At 40.2% G+C, this 15,904-nt stretch overlaps 1 protein-coding gene across 4 annotated transcripts in view; it reads right to left on the reverse strand.

Annotated features, from left to right (window-relative positions):
- Positions 1 to 15,229, reverse strand: part of sema5a (sema domain, seven thrombospondin repeats (type 1 and type 1-like), transmembrane domain (TM) and short cytoplasmic domain, (semaphorin) 5A) — a 428,747-nt gene extending 413,518 nt beyond the window's left edge. For 3 of the 4 annotated variants that reach the window (XR_009809834.1, XR_009809833.1, XR_009809835.1), the window contains exon 1: positions 15,001 to 15,229. The gene's annotated coding sequence lies outside the window, so the exon portion shown is untranslated. The remainder of the gene's footprint in view (positions 1 to 15,000) is intronic. The other variant, XM_061922050.1, reaches the window with a different exon arrangement.
- Between the last annotated feature and the right edge of the window lie 675 nt (positions 15,230 to 15,904).

Raw genomic sequence — 15,904 nt, forward strand, 5'->3', positions numbered from 1 at the left:
CTCCTTCTTCACCACAACAAATCGATACAGTGTCCGCATTACTGAATACGCCGTACCGATCCGCCTGTCGATCTCACGATCCACTCTTTTCTCACTCAGTGAACAAGACTCCTTGGTACTTAAACCCCTCCCCACGGGGCAGCGTCTTCTCCCCAACTTGGAGACGGCACTCCACCCTTTTTCCGGGCGAGAACCATGGAATCGGACTTGGAGGTGCGGATTCTCATCGGCTGGGAACCGATCCAGTGAGAGCTGAAGGTTTTGGCCAGATGAAGCAATCAGGACAACATAATATGCAAAAAGCAGAGACCTAATCCTGAAGCAGCCAAACCGGATACCCTCAACGCTCTGACTGCGCCTAGAAATTCTGTCCATAAAAATTATGAACAGAATCGATGACAAAGGGCAGCCTTGGCGGAGTCCATACCCTTACTGGAAACGAGTCCGACTTACTGCCGGCAATGCGGACCAAGCTCTGAGACTGATCATACTGGGAAAAAAATACCAAAACCAAACAGTCTGATACCCCATACTCTCTTAGCACTCCCCACAGGACTTCCTGGCGCACACGGTCGAATGCTTTCTCCACAAAGAACAAGTAGAATGTTGCATCTATGGCCCACCCTCTCCAATCATGCCAAAGGAAGAAAGTGTGTCGCACTTGGGCTCAGATCGGTGATCTCACACTCGCCAATCGACCGTTGCATAACTAAAGGGATACATCTGTAGTTTGGTGATGTCATCATTTCAATCTGACTTCCTTTTGTGCTCCAATTTATCACAGCTGCCATCCTGTCTGTATCATCAGGGACTGGCTAGACTGTGGCCCCTTGAGAGAATTCTCCTGTTGAACAATTTCCCTCCGGCCGGTCCGCGACTACCTGTCAGCTCCCACAATCCCAGATATTATCCGCTCTATCTGGATGATCCTTATTTTCTCCCACATCCTTTCTATTCAGAGAGGAGGCGGCTCTAGCCTTTTGTCTGTTATCTGCTCACCTCTACCGCCGCCGTCCCATCTTCCTTTTCTCTGACTTTGCTGTAATCTCCCTTTGTATCTCGCTTCCATTTTTCCTGCATCACAACTAGTGAGCCGCTTTATCTTTGAGACGTTATCGCAAACTTTGGTATGGGGCGGGATAAAACGAATGTAGCGCGCTCTGCAATTTCCTTTCCACATTCATCTGCCGAGGGAACCGTCGTCCCGCAACTTTGATTTCTCCTCTGAGGATATTGCTCTGATTAGCCTTTTTCCTCCCGATTTCAAAGTCAAGATAAATGTTTTCATTTGCTGGAGATTACAGGATTTTTTGTGTGTGTTTACACCCACACACTGATCAAATGAGAGCTTTCTGCTCCGCGACAGACAAAGTTCTAAACACATCACATCAAAGCGGTCCTTATGGTGTAATGATATGCTCCATAAAGATGAGACGCCGTGTCTCGGGGGGGGTCTCAATATCTCAATCCTGCGAAAGAGAACCTGATAAACACAAGAAAGCATGCGCTGTAAAGTCACATGCTGCTAATTGCATTTTCTATACATAGCACCATGTGTCAGAGACTCTCAGGGGGATTCCAGTTATTATGGGAAGAAAAAGCTTTTTATGAAAGTGAACAATACAAGTCCAGCCCCACCACCAGATTGAAAGTCAAAAGAAATGTAGCCTTAACTCACGAATTCAAAGTGGGGTGGCGTACCATGAATTAATTAACGTTGACCCCAACTTAAACGAGTTGAAAAACTTATTGGGATGTTACCATTTAGTGGTCAATTGTACGGAATATGTACTGTACTGTGCAATCTACTAATAAAAGTTTCAATCAATCAATCAAAGTACATCATTAGTCAAGAGACAAACACTAACTAGCCTTTAGTCTCTTTCCCCTCGACCCACCTCATCTCTGCTGAAACAAAGAGCCAAATCATTAGGGACACCAGCAATATCGGAATTATAAACTTTTTCTTAAGTATCGATCAAAGCTGATTACCATCTTTGTACTGCCTCAATGTGTGATGTGGTATTTAAAATGATGGCTTCCAATCAATTCGACCTGGGTTCTTCAACATTTTCCTGGTCAAAGATCCCCAAACTGTGGGAACAGGGACCCCCTAACTATATATCCTGTCAGGTTATTAACAATAAACTAGGGTTGTACGGTATACCGGTATTAGTATAGTACCGCGATACTAATGAATCATATTCGGTACTATACCGCCTCTGAAAAGTACCGGTCCACCGCGCCGTTGTCACGTCGTGTCATTGCTGGTTCTCTAGCAGAGGAGCATGTTCGGCAGTGCTCAATCATGGAGTAATTACAAGCAGACACAGTGTGTAGACAGAAAAGGGAGAACGGACTCATTTTGGCTTGAGCACTAATGATAAAGGTGAAGTTATAACGCGGAAACGCCCTCAGGAAAAGGTGCTTTAAGACATGGCTAGCTAGTTAGCGTCAAACATCCATTCACAGTCGGTAGTGTTTTAGCTACTTCTACATCACTAATGCTACTTCTAAATCACTATTCCTCGCCGGGGTTTCAAAAACTGTAAGCCATGATGATCATAATTCTAACAAATAAAGGAAGTAATCTGGTTGCATGAAAACATACAACTATTCTCTGACAAAAATCGAACATTCACTTACTGAAAATGCAAACTTTCGACCACAAATGTGAACTGGGGCTGCCCTCGTCGGAGCCAGTCAGAATCTATCTGTCGTTATGCTCATCTAAATGAGAAGACATTTATTCAAACTTTTATAATATTACATGTATACATACATGATAGGATGTGTTAGTAACTGTTGTATTCAGATGATGCGCTAGTGTTATAGCTGCTGAGATGAGAATTGAGCGGATTCAAAACGCAACTTTCTTTCATTTATGATTTTTACATGCTGTGTGCTCAAATGTTTCAGCATTTCGCTCGTATATCTTCTTCTTGATGGAATAGCAGCCCTATAATTAATAAAAGTAGCACTGTTGCCATCTTTTGTTGTAAATTGTAGTCAACTGAAGAGCGATGCGCCCAGGCTCCGCCATTTTGAGATCTGATGTCACACCGCGACGTCATCACCACCCGGAAGGATAAGAGAAGCATCGGAATAAATGGCAAGCGACTCCAAGTAATTGTCACACTGGAACCCGGTTCTGAACCCATTGCTCAAAAAGCAATGTGCTTTTTACATATTTAAATTGTGGTATGACGTTTGTAATGTGGAAAGACGTTCATGTTTCTTGTTTTCATGTTAGCATGTAAGATAGTTAGTGATTAGCACGTGGGCTGCTTCTCCATATCACTGTGAGATCATCAAATAGTGACAATCAGTCACTATTTTTCAATAATTAAAATTTGAAACGGTTGTACCAACTGTTTTATATCATTAATAATTAAATCCCTATGGCGCATTAAGGGATTTTGCAGTGTCTAGTTTCCTTGTCCTAATGTTTAGTGTACTAATATTCTGACCTGTGACTATACTGCATCTTCACAGAAGTTTTTTTTCCATTTCTCTTTGACCTTTCCAACATCCTCTTGGCTTCATCCCCGCTTGAAAAAAAGGCTTTAGGGATTATTTAACGGTGACCCAAAAAGAGTCTCCCTCCTCTTTACAGGCGTCTCGGTTGATAGACAGATTCCTCGGCTATTTGAGGGGAGTTTGAGGTTGAGCCGGGAAGAGCGGCACAGCGCTGGAACGCCGCGACTCTGTTGGCAGGTCAACGCTGCCTAAGTGGCGCTAATTCCCTTTGACATGTGGGCATGTTTCCTACAAAGCGCAGATATTTATTCTTGGAGAGAGTTAATAGTGCATCCTGCATTTCTCTCTTCAACTGCAATGACTTCTAACGCCTGCCTCTCAAAACTGAGCCCTATATTTTCGTCACAATTAACAACATCTTGTATATACTCTAATTAGACAGTGTGGGTGTACCTAATGTTGTGGTCCATGAGATTTACTTGCTATGAAGCTTCCAGGCTTCTTTTCTATGGCAACTGGTTGGACTTTGGCCTTTCGAGAGTAAAAGTGTAACAGATGACGCCAACCTAATTTATCTTGTCACTAATGGGCTGGTCGCCATAGCAACTTTGGAGCATTCTTAAGAGCTGTTTGCTTTCACCCTATAAACTTCCCTTCCCCTAAAGAAACATAAACCGTGCGTCAAGTACCTGTATGTTGCTGCTGTCCGACAACATGAACAGAGATCTGGAGCGTAGATATTTTGTACAAGTCTTCCCCAGCATGTGGAGTGGCAGCAGTGAGATAATGGCAGGATTGGGAGGAATGGCAAACCTGTAGTTTTTGTATCATACAGCAAACTGGCTAGCTCAGCAGCAAACATTTGTTTTTGTTTTTACAATGCCTAGTGTTGCAACTAGAGATGTCCGATAATGGCTTTTTTGATGATATTCGATATTCCAATATTGTCTAACTCTTAACTACCGATTCCGATATCAACCGATACCGATATTTGAAGTCATGGAATTCAATCAATGATTATTTATATAGCACTAAATCACTAGTGTCTCAAAGGGCTGTACAAACCACAACACAAACCACTACTACGACATCCTCGGTAGGCCCACATAAGGGCAAGGAAAACTCACACCCAGTGGGACGTCGATGACAATGATGACTATGAAAAACCTTGGAGAGGACCGCATATGTGGGCAAGCCCTCCCCTCTAAGGGACCGAAAGCAATGGATGTCGAGCAGGTCTAACATGATACTTTGAAAGTTCAATCCATAGTGGATCCAACACAGCCGCGAGAGTCCAGTCCAAAGCGGATCCAACACAACAGCGAGAGTCCCGTCCACAGTGGAGCCAACAGGAATCCATCCCAAGCGGAGGCGGATCAGCAGCGCAGAGATGTCCCCAGCCGATACACAGGCGAGCAGTCCATCCTGGGTCCCGACTCTGGACTAGCGGTCCATCCTGGGTCCCGACTCTGGACAGGCAGTCCTTCATCCATGGCCATCAGACCGGACCCCCTCCACAAGGGAGAGTGGGACAGAGGAGAAAATAAAAAGAAATGGCAGATCAACTGGTCTAAAATGGGAGTCCATTTAAACGCTAGAGTATACAAATGAGTTTTAAGGTTAGACTTGAATGCTTCTACTGAGGTGGCATCTTGAACTGTTACCGGGAGGGCATTCCAGAGTACTGGAGCCCGAACGGAAAACGCTCAATAGCCCGCAGACTTTCTTGGGGCTTTAGGAATCACTAATAAGCCGGAGTTTTTTGAACGCAGATTTCTTGCCGGGACATATGATACAATACAGTCAGCAAGATAGGCTGGAGCTAGACCGTGTAGTATTTTATACGTAAGTAGTAAAACCTTAAAGTCACATCTTAAGTGCACAGGAAGCCAGTTCAGGTGAGCCAGTACAGGCATAATATGATCAAACTTTCTTGTTCTGGTCAAAAGTCTAGCAGCCGCATTTTGTACCAACTCTAATCTTTTAATGCTAGACATGGGGAGACCCGAAAATAATACGAATTAACACATTACGATGCTTAATTTTGTTGTGATGCCCCGCTGGATGCATTAAACAATGTAACAAGGTGATATCACAGCAATGTCAAACGTGACTTTTTGACACGGGCGTGGGATGGTGCGGGATCGGTACATTTCAGAGGCAGTATAGGCCCGAAAATGATTAATTAGTATCGCGATACTATACTAATACCGGTACAACCCTAATAGTAAATGTGGAGAAGCCAGTAGTTGGCGATGTAACAACCTAAAATGAACTCAAGTGGATTCTTGATTTAAAAACTCCTCATAGTACAAACTTTTTGATGTACTAACCATAGACCGGATACTAATATGCTATGGTGTAGGGCTGGGCGATATGGACAAAAAGTATATCTCAATATAATTTTACTTAAACTCGATATTTGATATACATCTCAATATTTTTCCAATGAAAGTATACATATAAAGTAGGGGTGTAACGGTACACAAAAATTTCGGTTCGGTACGTACCTCGGTTTAGAAGTCACGATTCGGTTCATTTTCATTACAGGAAGAAAACAACAAAATATAAATTTTTTGGTCATTTATTTACCAAATTTGTAAAGAATGGCTTTATCCTTTTAACATTGGGAACACTATAATAATTCTGCCCACGTTAACCAACATTAACTGCTTCAAGTTGTTGCTTGGATTAAATAAAATTACCAAACTTGTCTTCTACAAATAAAAAGTGCAACATTAAACAGTTTCAAGTCAAGTCATCATGGTTAATTTATTACAGCATGTAGGAAGCCTGTAGTTGATTTTTATTATGTAAATGTTATATTTATATCAACATGTCATAGCAGGGACCCTGCCATTCAAAACTAGGTTGCTACATTACTAATGATTAATGTAACTATAGCTAAAAAAATAGTACAATAGCAATAGGAGAGACTATTCATCCCTGAACACCATGGAGTTCATGTAGGTTTAATGATGCACTTACATTATTATATCAACTATCACTTTTCATTTAACATCATGTCCTTTTTTGCTGCTTCAACACAGCTCAATCAACACTGTCCGTAACACACCCATAGACACCCCCCCCCCCCCCCCCCCACACACACACACACACACACCGCAAAATAAGATAACATTACGCTAAAATGTAATTAGCATTCACCTCAAGCCAGGACTGCGAGTGAGCTGAGCTGCAGTTTGTTTCTAGAATGTCAACGGGCTCATTGTGATGTTAGTAGTAGTTGACTGGGAAATGTTTATTATCATTTGGGGAGAGTACACTGAACCGCTGACTACATGTGCTCTGAATACGCACTGATGATTGGTTGTTACCGCTCTGAATTGTCACTGCTGATTGGCTGTTACCGCTATATATGTAACCAATAATATGGTTGTGTGGGTAGGAGAATGCTGGGTGCTGTGTAAGAGACAGAGGCAGAAAGCAGAGCAGATTGTTAAGACTTTAGTTTCATATGTTCGTGTGGAAACTCGTTCAGTACACCTCTGCACCGAACTGAAACCCCCGTACCCAAACGGTTCAATACAAATACACGTACCATTACACCCCTAATATAAAGGTATTATTTTTTGAGCGAGATTCACTGAAATTGAAGTGAATGACTAGTGTACTGTAAATAGTCAGTGGCACTTTTATTAATCCAGTTAGTCAAGATGAGGATTAGCAGCATAGAATATAAAATGTTTGAGTGGCACAGAATTACATACCATATATAACATTGAAAAATATTTTTTTTACGTAAAATAAATAACATAACTGTGCAAATAACACATGTTTTGGCAGCATTTCTCGTGCGAAATATGCCCGGTTTGGCAACTCGAGAACAGTTTGGATTTGGGCTTACATGGTAAATAACTCAAATAAATGTTTTATCCAGACACATACATACGGGTTGGCAGGGCAGCTGCATACAAGTAGGACAGTTCAACTAGAAGTTGTTTTTGTTTTGTTTTTCAATAGAAAGTTGATCCATTATTGTTATATTTTTATGTTATGTTATTGTTACTGTTTGACAAAAAATAATGTGTAGTGTTACAGATTGTGTTCAAAGTGTACGTTTTACTAATATATGGACTTTTGTCAAAGGAACACATTATTCATTAACCAGCTCAGTGGTCTTGTGGATAGAGTGTCCACCCTGAGACTGGAAGGTCGTGAGTTCAAACCCCGAGTAATACTGAAGACTATAAAAATGAGACCCATTGCCACCCTGCTTGGCACTCAGTATCAAGGGTTGGAATTTGAGGTTCAATCACCAAATGATTCCCGAGCACGGCTCATGTTGCTGCTCACTGCTTCCTTCACCTTCCAGGGGGTGGACATGGGGATGGGTCAAATGCAGAGGGTAATTTCACAACACCCAGTGTGTGTGTGACAATCAATGGGACTTTAACTTTAACATTGTTTCTTATGGGAAAATTTGCTTCAATATCCTAACTTTTATATTTAGGAACCCTGTTCGAGAACCATTTAAATGTGTGAGTTGTGTGCATTATCCTGGTTTGCAGCACACAAGTAAGTTTTATAGTGCATATACCAATACACAGCAAGAGTGCATCAAAGGTTAACATACTTCGCAGTATGGATATTTTGTCACACTCTTATCCGTTACACCTGCCAAGACTGAACAACGACATAAAGGACGCCATATAAAGGTAGAGTCCCAACTGATAGCTGAGTGGCCAGTTTTACTTATTTGGCGAACCAACGTAAGTAAAAACCCTTGTCATCAGTTTTTCAGCAGGGAACATAATTTTGATTAAAAAAAATGTTTAGCAAATAGGCTAACCCAGCATGATGTGTCTGTGACAATGTTAGTACTGTGGCTCACATAGCTAAGGCTAGTGTGCATAGCTATGTGAGCCCACAGAACACCTTTCCACTTTGCATCAGTCCATTTTAGATGAGCTTAGGCCCAAAGAAGCCGGCGGCATTTCAGGATATTGTTGATAAATAGGTTTGTCTTTGCATAGTAGAGTTTTAACTTGCACTTACAGATGTAGCGACCAACTGTATTTACTGACAGTGGTTTTATGAAGTGTTCCTGAGCCCATGTGGTAATATCCTTTACACACTGATGTCGGTTTTTGATGCAGTACCGCCTGAGGGGTCAAAAGTCCATAATATCATCGCTTACGTGCAGTGATTTATCCAGATTCTCTGAACTTTTTGATGATATTATGGACCGTATGTGGTAAAATCCTTTAATTCCTTGCAATAGCTCGTTGAGAAATGTTGTTCTAAAACTGTTCGACAATTTGCCTACAAAGTGGTGACCCTCACCCCATCCTTGTTTGTGAATTACTTAGCATTTCATGGAAACTGCTTTTATACCCAATCATGGCACCCACCTGTTCCCAATTAGCCTGCACACCCGTGGGATGTTCCAAATAAGTGTTTGATGAGCATTCCTCAACCTTATCAGTATTTATTGCCACCTTTCCCAACTTCTTTGTCACGTGTTGCTGGCATCAAATTCTAAAGTTAATGATTATTTGCCAAAAAAAACTTTTTTTTATCAGTTTGAACATCAAATATGTTGTCTTTGTATTCAACCGAATATGGGTTGAAAATGATTTGCAAATCATTGTATTCCGTTTATATTTACATCTAACACAATTTCCCAACTCATATGGAAACGGGGTTTGTATTTTTTTAGGGCTGGGCAACGATTAAAAATTTTAATCGAAGTTAATCGCACTATTTCTCTGATTAATCGCGATTAACTGCATTGTATACGCAAAGCCCAATAATGAATTCAAAAGTAATGTGTAGTGCACCTTTATTGGAATATTCTCCCACATGAACAAAAGCGCCAAAACATTTGTTGTGCAAACACAATTTAAATCAGTCCTTGTTAAACAGTAGCAGTTAAATAGCATATTTTATGAAAATCAACTCAAAAAATGTAAATACAAACATTTAAGCTTATTGCCACAGCCAGGGTATTTAAGTTATCCTTTTTGTTATGGAAAATAAATATAATCTACATACGAATCTCTGAGCCACAATCATAACATCTGAACAGGCAATTTCTGAGGTAACAGCAGAAACATTTTTTTATCAGGGATCTTATGTTTAAAAAACCTATATTATAGGTAGTGGGCTGTTTTAGGGAATTTTTGATCAAATTATCCGTAGTAGCAATATTAATAATGTTGTGTTTATTCTGCGTAGTGCACTTAAAATAATTATGACCATATCTAGGAATTGATATGATGGGAATTTTCCGATTGTTTGCTTGGTGCTTTGATAAACTGAACGCATCATATACATGGTACTATTTGTGATGTTATGAGCCAGGGAATAAAAGAACTACCCTACCCAGCATGCAACAGGAGTGAAGAGCATGCGCGGTAGCCCGGTATAGGTTGTGTCGCCATGACGGCATTTGGTATGTTGTGATATGCACGCTCTGAAAGTAAACGTTAAGAACTCAGCCAACAGTCCTCGTCTGCATTATTTATGAATAGACAGACAACACATATACTCCGCTGCTTCACAGGCCGCTGGATGTAGCCGGCGAAGTATTCCCATGCTAGCTAGCCGGTCTAGCAAGCACGCGTCATTCAGTCCAAAACGGCCCGATCTATCCACATTCAGAATTGTCTGGCGGTCGTAAGTGATCCCGGAGTGACCACGCTGTAAGCCAGCCATGAAATTTGCAGAATTGTCCGGTATTTTTGCCAAATGTTCCATCTTTACCAAGAGCCCCTCGACGCCGGGCGACGCCATCTTGTTAAGAAAAGGCGTTAACAAAATAAAAGCATTTAAACAACATAAGCAAATGTGCGATAAAATAATTGTCGGCATTAATAGATTGATGAGTTAACTCATAATTAACGCATTCATTTGCCCACCCCTAATTTTTTTTCAAAAAAGTTATAAAAAGTGGGACCCCAAAAATTTACTGTGGGACCTCATTTTTATGACTTAATTTTGAAAATTCTTAGCGCCGACCCTGTACCTACCATCGGTTAGGCTGGAAAAGTAAAATGTTACTTTTTATAATATATGTATAAACCAGGCCAGTAGTAGGCGATGACACTCCACAAATAAGCTGTGTGCACATGTCCAACAGCTGTTGTCCTCCACTTTCAGTGTTGATCGCTACTTTCAAACCCAGTTGTCTTGTAAAGGAACTGCTTATTTTTCGTTTTTTATTCAGTTTCTGTTAAAAGCCAAGCATGAAAAAGACACATTGCAATGTTGCTGGAGCTTTGTGAAGGTGTGTGCGCGGGGTTTAGGATACAAAAGGAGACCGAAGGCCCACGGTGCTTGTGTCAGATTAACACACCACCAAAAGGCCTTGAAGGAGCACCGAGGCGGCCAAAGGGTAATGGCTGTTTAGTTTACATGTGCATGATAATACCTTCTCTGCTTTCACTCCCAGTGGGACACCAACACCTCCCCCGGAGGGACGCCATATCACAAAGGTCAGCAACAATAGGCTCGTCATTCAAGAGGTTTCCATAGCGACCGCGCGGCCCGCTCACAAGGCCACAGGGGTCATTGTCATCACGGCATTCTCCCGGCGGAGACAAATTGTTTGTGTATCGGGACGAGAAATATTAATCATGATTGTGCATGATGCAGAGGAATGTGAAGGCATGGATCATTACTGCCAACTTCTAACTGTGGTTTTTGAGCATGTAAGCATCTAAAAAAGACCGTGGTGGTTAAGTAATTCCACCATCTGGATGATGGTCATTTGTTTTTCCACACTAAGGGTGAGCAGTCAAGACAAGCTGGAGCGCCACAGTAGCAGAGTTTTGTAATATATTTGCATGCACTTTTCTTACATTTAGGAGTTTAGCCAAGGGCTCAAACCAGCAACCATGAGCGAATGAGAGTGTCGTGCAGCACTGCCAGGCACTGACAACTCCCTGACCTGCGCGACACTAAAGGCATGGAAAAGTGAGGTATGTACATCACAGTCACATAAGAGTGAAAGCATATATGGAAACTACACTGCAAAAAGTCAGTGTTCAAAAACAAAAATGAGACGTATTTTACTTGAACTAAGCAAAGTGATCTGCCAATAGAACAAGAAAATTTGGCTTGTCAAGACTTTCCAAAACAAGTAAAATTAGCTAACCTCAATGAACCCAAAATACCTTAAAATAAGTATATTCTCACTAATAACAAGTGCGGTTTTCTTGAGACATTTTTGCCCAATATGTTGAAAAATATTCTTAAATTAAGCTCCTGTAGAACTTTGTAGTGTCTGGCCTGGTTTTGTAGGCTGTCAGTACTTTCAGACCCCACACTGCAAGAAGTCAGTGTTCAAAATCGAGGAAAAAAAATACAAAAATGAGGGGTATTTTACTTGAACTAAGCAAAATTATCTGCCAATAGAACAAGAAAATTTGGCTTGTCAAGACTTTCCAAAACAAATCAAATTAGCTAACCTCAATAAACCCCAAAATACCTTCAAATAAGTATATTCTCACTAAAAACAAGTGCACTTTTCTTGATAGAAAAAAAAAGACCTTTTTGCTCAATATGTTGAAAAATATTCTTAAGTAAATGCTAGTGCCCTTACTTTGACATAATGATATGCGCTCGGAATCATGATTTTTTTTTTATGCTTGAAATAATAAATGCTGACTTTAAAAAAGTAGTTTTATACTTGTTAGTGGGTAATGACACAGCTTTGCAACACCTGATATTCTACTTTCAAGCATGTTTTACTCAATATAAGTCATCATCACATCTCAGCAACAAGCTGTAATATCTTACTGATATCATTTAGGACCAAAACACTTAAAACAAGTAAAAGACTGGAAGATAAAATCTGTTAAAACAAGTAAAAGACTGGAAGATAAAATCTGCTTAGTGAGAAGAATTATCTTATCAGACAGAAAATAAGCAAATATCACCCTTATTTGAGATATTAAATTTTACTTAGATTTCAGTTTTTGCAGTGTAGGGTTGTACAACAATAAATACCAAAAAAAAGCAGTACAATATTGCTTCTGAAAAATACAGGTAATGTTTTTGTTTTTTTACGGACATGACGGGGTGCCGTCATCTCATCGTGACATTGCTGGAAAAACGAGCAGAGGCGCATGTTAGGCAACACACCATGAATTGATTAACTTGGACAAGTTGAAAAACTTATTCTGGTGTTACCATTTAGTGGTCATTTGTACGGAATATGAACTGTACTGTGCAATCTACTAATAAAAGTTTCAATCAATCAATCAAAAGCACACAGAAATAGTGCGGAGATAGAAAAAGAAGGATCGACGCATTTTGGCTTGAAAACTAATGATAAAGTTGAGCTCTGCAACAGGTGCTTAACTCTTGCTCTTGTTAGACACCAGTCCATACACAGTCGGTAGTGTTTTAGCTACTTTTAAATCACTAATCCTCGCCTCACTGGCGACAAATAATGTAAGTTTCTTACCAATATCATCACTGCAGGACAAGGAATAGCTGAACATGCCTCACTACACACTGTAGAAAGATACAATAGCTAACAACTAACAGCACTTGTAAATGTAAACAAATGCCATGGGTGGGTCTACAAACCCTGACATCAACTGTAATGATACCAGGTACAAGAGCCGTACATAGTCGATACTGCAATGATTACGTTGATATTTTTTAATCACAAAATCTTTTGGCTTTTTTATCGTTTATAAACCCATTAAAAATACGTCCTTGGGCACAAGATAACTTGAATTATGACCAACATAAGACTACGTAACTACTTGGTATTGGATTAATACTAACATTTGTGGTATACCCCAAAATGTATGTAAAGCATGCAAACAACAGAAGAATGAGTGTTTTTTACATTTTAACACAAGTGTAGATAGAACATGTTCAAAACAGAAAGTAAGCGAAAATAAACAGTAAATTAATTGATTCTTGATTCAACACAATTCTCGATTCAAACTGATTCCAGCATTATATTATTTGGAATAGAAGTGATGATAAAACCTTTATGAAATAAATTACAGGTTATACACCCTCCTTTTGGATGCTGACATATGATTTATATGCGCAGTGATCAAGTATATAAATAACCTAAAAATACTATTTAAAAAAAAAAAATCGACTTTTGAAAATCATGAATTGATTTCAAATCGGAATAAATTACAACCGCGATTCGGATGTGAATCGATTGTTTTTAGCCCACCCCCCCAGTATTAAATACTATATTTGGGAGCAAAGTAAGGCACATTAAAATGAACAAGCAGCACAATATGAAAACATGGGATTGTGTATACATTTGTAAATATTTGTTCTCCCAATTAAATCATGCTACTTCCTATTAAGACACAAAACCTGAGCGATGGAGAGCTCGTTGTCCAGCGGGGCTCTTAAGGCTCGGAAAGTGAGCCATGTATGGCACAGTCACACAAGATATACATATATATATATATATCCATCCATCCATTTTCTACCGCTTATTCCCTTTTGGGGTCGCGGGGGGCGCTGGCGCCTATCTCAGCTACAATCCGGCGGAAGGCGGGGTACACCCTGGACAAGTCTCCACCTCATCGCAGGGCCAACACAGATAGACAGACAACATTCACACTCACATTCACACACTAGGGACCATTTTAGCGTTGCCAATCAACCTATCCCCAGGTGCATGTCTTTGGAGGTGGGAGGAAGTCGGAGTAGCCGGAGGGAACCCACTCATTCACAGGGAGAACATGCAAACTCCACACAGAAAGATCCCGAGCCCGGGATTGAACCCAGGACATCAGGACCTTCGTATTGTGAGGCAGACGCACTAACCCCTCTGCCACCGATTTATATATATATATATATATATATATATATATATATATATATATATATATATATATATATATATATATATATATATATATATATATATATATATATACCTGCGATGAGGTGGCGACTTGTCCAGGGTGTAAAACGCCTTCTGCCCGATTGTAGCTGAGCTAGGCTCCAGCGCCCCCCGCGACCCAAAGGGAATAAGCGGTAGAAAATGGATGGATGGATATATATATATATATATACATATATATATATGTATATATATATATATATATATATATATATATATATATATATATATATATATATATATATATATATATATATATATATATATATAAACTAAAATAGGGTTAACAATCAATCAGTCCAATATCACCCACTTGTGTATTAAATATATTTTTACAAGCAAAACAAGGCAAATTAAAATGAATGGACAGCACAATATGGATATATTTTGAAATGTAAAAGTATCATACTAACTGATTTATAATTATAATAAACTCGAAACAACTTGTGTGCAATGTAAACTGGTGGAGGCTACACTCTGCCAGCGCCCCCAAGTGGTCACAAGTAGCAGAACAATCCATAAAAACTTTGAAAAAAACTGATTTTAGACGAGAAGTGGTTATTTTATGAATGAATGCCTTTTGAGCGAGCATGCAGGATACACAAGAAACGCTCAATTGTATTTCGGGGTGAAAAAAGGTAATAAAATGGTTCTCCTACCAGGTGCGGTGGTCATTTAGTTGCGATCCGTGCTTGCGTGTCTCGTCCGTGAAGAAGTGAAGAAGAAGAAGAAGTAGAAGAATGAAATATCCTCAGTTAGTCTTTCGGCAGAAGCTCCTCCGTCCGCTACCTTGCTTCTCTTTGAGAGTGCGCCGTGCAGCTCTGCTTGAAAGCGGACACTGCGCCACTGACAATGTGCCTCCCCCCGCGGGGGAGAAGGGAGGTGTGGGTGAAGGAGCAACAAAAAAAAAAAACAACATAAAAAAAAAAAAAAAAAGAGGGACGTAATGACGAGGGAGGAACACACACACACACGCACACGTGAAGTGTGGATCCGAGCAGCCTGTGCGTGGATGCGCAAAGTGCGCGCCTCTCCTTGGCGCGTCCACAGCAGCAGAGACGTGGCAGCCGCGCACAGCTGTCCTGCAGGTGGACTTAAAGGCCAACTGAAATGAGATTATCTTATTCAAACGGGGATAGCAGGTCCATTCTATGTGTCATACTTGATCATTTCGCGAGATTGCCATATTTTTGCTGAAAGGATTTAGTAGAGAACATCCACGATAAAGTTTGCAACTTTCGGTGCTAAGAGAAATGCCCTGCCTCTACCAGAAGTCGCAGACAATGACGTCACATGTTTGATGGCTCCTCACATATTCACATTGTTTTTAATGGGAGCCTCCAACAAAAAGTGCTGTTCGGACCGAGAAAATTACAAATTCCCCATTAATTTGAGCGAGGATGAAAGATTCGTGTTTGAGGATATTGATTGCGACGGACCAGAATTTTTTTTTTTTTTTAAAGTTTAAAAAGAAAAAAAACGATTGCATTGGGACGGATTCTGATGTTTTTAGACACATTTACTAGAATAATTCTGGGAAATCCCTTATCTTTCTATTGTGTT

The sequence above is a fragment of the Nerophis ophidion genome, linkage group LG15 (genome assembly GCF_033978795.1).
Source record: "Nerophis ophidion isolate RoL-2023_Sa linkage group LG15, RoL_Noph_v1.0, whole genome shotgun sequence".
Classification (NCBI taxonomy): domain Eukaryota; kingdom Metazoa; phylum Chordata; class Actinopteri; order Syngnathiformes; family Syngnathidae; genus Nerophis; species Nerophis ophidion.